General features: G+C 41.6%; 1 non-coding gene across 1 annotated transcript; it reads left to right on the plus strand.

Annotated features, from left to right (window-relative positions):
• Nucleotides 1–923: 923 nt before the first annotated feature.
• Nucleotides 924–1,031, plus strand: LOC130953249 (small nucleolar RNA R71). Its single transcript, XR_009075421.1, has one exon. It is a non-coding gene; the product is annotated as a small nucleolar RNA R71 (small nucleolar RNA).
• The last annotated feature ends 2,489 nt before the right edge of the window (nt 1,032–3,520 follow it).

Genomic DNA, 3,520 nt, shown 5'->3' on the forward strand with positions numbered 1-3,520 from the left:
GGCAGAAGTAGGTTCAATGGAATCTCTATGGTCTTTGTATGAGCCTCAGATTCCCTTGGTTCCTCAAAGGGGAACTCCTTTTCGTTTAGAGGACATCCCATGAGGTTTTTCTCACTGGGAATCACGTCCTCCTCACTCTCTCCAGGTTCGGCCATGTTGGTCATGGTTATTTCCTTGCACTCTCTCTTGGGATTTTCTTCTGTATTGCTTGGGAGAGTGCTAGGAGGAGTTTCAGTAACCTTTTTACTCAGCTGACCCACTTGTGCCTCCAAATTTCTAATGGAGGATCTTGTTTCATTCATGAAAATTAGTCTGGTCTTAGATAGATCAGAGACTATGGTTGCTAAGCCAGAATGACTCTACTTAGAGTTCTCTGTCTGTTGCTGAGAAGATGATGGAAAAGGCTTGCTATTGCTAAACCTATTTCTTCCACCATTATTATTGTTGAAGCCATGTTGAGGCTTCTGTTGGTCCTTCCATGAGAGATTTGGATGATTTCTCCATGAAAGATTATAGGTGTTTCCATAGGGTTCTCCCATGTAATTCACCTCTTCCATTGCAGGGTTCTCAAGATCATAAGCTTCTTCTTCAGAAGATATTTCTTTATTACTGCTGGATGCAGCTTGCAATCCAGTCAGATTCTGAGAAATCATATTTACTTGCTGAGTCAATAATTTGTTCTGAGCTAATATAGCATTCAGAGTATCATTCTCAAGAACTCTTTTCTTCTAAGTTGTCCCATTATTCACAGGATTTCTTTCAGAAGTGTACATGAACTAGTTATTTGCAACCATTTCAATGAGTTTCTGGGCTTCTGCAGGCGTTTTCTTCAGATGAATAGATCCGCCTGCAGAATGGTCCAATGACATCTTGGATAACTCAGACAGACCATCATAGAAGATACCTATGATGCTCCATTCTGAAAGCATGTCAGAAGGACACCTTCTGATCAATTGCTTGTATCTTTCCCAAGCTTCATAGAGGGATTCACCTTCCTTCTATTTGAAGGTTTGAACTTCCACTCTAAGCTTACTCATCTTTTGAGGTGGAAAGAATTTAGCTAAGAAGGCATTGACCAGATTTTCCCAAGAGTTCAGGCTGTCTCTAGGTTGTGAGTTCAACCATATACTAGCTCTGTCTCTTACAATGCCAAAAAGCGTATAAATTATCCGCTCATCAACTTGACACAAAAACACTACAAGCACTTAACTGGGGAACTCTCTTTATGTTCTGATTTTTTTTCAGTTACTCCCAAACAATGGTGCTCAAAGCCTTGGGCATACTCTGCTAAATGCATTCGGTCTCGACTCTAAATATTTTGTCTCAAGGATTACTTGACACAAGAACACCACAAGCATATGACTAAGGAAACAACTCTTTGAGCTTTTAATCATATCTGACCTCCTTAGTCATTGATGCTCAGAGCCTTGGACCTTGCTTTTATTTTTTTTTCTTTTGCTGTTTCTTTTGCTTCAAGGATTAAGCTTTCACTAATTTCAGAGAAGTCATAATAGTTCTCTAAATTCCTGTTCCTCATAAATCAACATCCTTGATTCAAATTCAAATATGTACAGTTCATGTCATTCATTCAGAACCAAGAAGAACACCACCACATTTAAGTAAATAAGAGTAATATTATATATAAACTCACTTTCTCATGCATTATATATATATTTTTTTCTTTTTTTTTTATTCAAGCTCAGTGAGTAATACATGAGACATACTTTCAGAATAAAAATCAAATAACAAAATAAACAGTAAATTAAGCTAGAACCTAGGAATTGAAATAATAACTGATCATGCAATAACACAATAAGCAGAAATAGGAACCTAATAAAAAAATAGCAAAATAAGATAGAAAATGAAAAGGAACTGAGCCACCTCAATCTCCCTGATGGGGATCCCTCTCATCATGCTGAGCTCCATAAGGTCCTCTCAGACGGTTGTAATCCTGCCTCAGCTGCTGAATCTCCTGTCGCTGAGAGCACTGATCCGCTCTAATCTCATCAAGGGATGTACAGAGATGCTCCCATTGGCTGTTCTGTGTGGCCCTCATCTCATCAACAGATGCCATGTATTGCTCCCACTAACTGTCATTGGCAACCCCCATCTACTCCATGGAGGCTGCAAGCTGCTACAAATAATCTTGTGGTGGGAAGTGTTGTTCCTGTGATAGTGGTTGCTCCTCCTCGGCTCCTTCTTCAGCTTGTTCTCTAGGGAGCCTCCGATGTTCCCTTGTCTGTTCCAGCTGCTTCTTTGTGATAGGCTTCTCACTTGGGATAGGGAAGTCATTCTTTATCTTCACCCTAGCAGCGTCACAAAGGCGGAAGATGAGGTGTGGAAAGGCCAACCTGGCATTGTCCTTGGTGTTGGTGGCAATGTGGTAGAATTGATCAGCAATAACAGTGTCCACCTCCACAAGCTCGCCCAACATAATTAAGTGAATCATGATGGCCTGCTCCACAATACACTTGGACCGGTTACTCGTAGGCATGATAGACCGACGAATAAAGTGGTGTCATCCGCTAGCCAAAGGCTTCAAGTTGCCGACTCTGAGGTGGCCTGCCTTTCCCTCCACTCCCAGTATCCACTAAGAACCTGGGATGCAAATGTATCTGCGAGTACCTGCTCCAACTGCTGGCCTCTGTGTACCCTCTCAGTGTAGGATCCAAGTGAGTGCATAGTCCGTGGTATTTGAAGGACCTCCTTGACGGCATCTGGGTTGAAGTCAATGACTTATTCCCTCACAAAAGTTCTGTGGTCCCTTGCATTAACTCTAGACACCTATTTGTAGGTAATCCACATGTTCCTGTAGAATTCTTGAACCATTAACTGTCCTGCCTGTGGGTGTGGATTGCACAAAAGTTGCCATCCTCTGTTTTGAATTTTGTGTGAAATTTCTGGGAATTCATCTGTTTGAAGCTTAAATGGTACCTCCGGTAGGACCGACCCCTTGCCCATGACATCATAGAAGTGCTCTTCATGTAACTTAGAGTAGAAGCGCCCTGAATCATGTGAATCGGTGGCCAGTTCCTTTCCCTTTCGCTTTTTGGAAGGCTGGGTGGTCTTAGGTGCCATAGAAATAAACAAAAAAATAAAAAAAATAGCGGAGCAGCAACACCAAACTTAAAACTATTGCTCGTCCTCTAGCAAAATAAAGAAATACAAGGGGTAGAAGAATATTTTTTTGTGTCTATTTTTTTTTTGAATAATAAAATAAAGTACCACAGAACAGAAAAATAAAGAAGAAGGGAAGGAAGGAGAGAAGCTGTTGGACAAGGGACGTGGGAGGGGGTTGCTGTGGTTGGAATAAAATATATGGGTTGGAGGTGCAGTGCTTCGGGAAAAAGGAGGGAGGAAAGGGGCTTTCTTATAACAGAAGAAAGAAGGGAAGGAAGATATTATGTGATATGCTGTGTGTGATGAAGGGTTGGAAGGGGGTTTAAATAGGTGGGTTAGGTTGGTTGTGGGATCACGGACGAGGGCAAGGTGCAGGAGGTGTTGTGTTGGAAAGGGTTAG

This window comes from Arachis stenosperma, chromosome 9 (genome assembly GCF_014773155.1).
Source record: "Arachis stenosperma cultivar V10309 chromosome 9, arast.V10309.gnm1.PFL2, whole genome shotgun sequence".
In the NCBI taxonomy this organism is placed as follows: domain Eukaryota; kingdom Viridiplantae; phylum Streptophyta; class Magnoliopsida; order Fabales; family Fabaceae; genus Arachis; species Arachis stenosperma.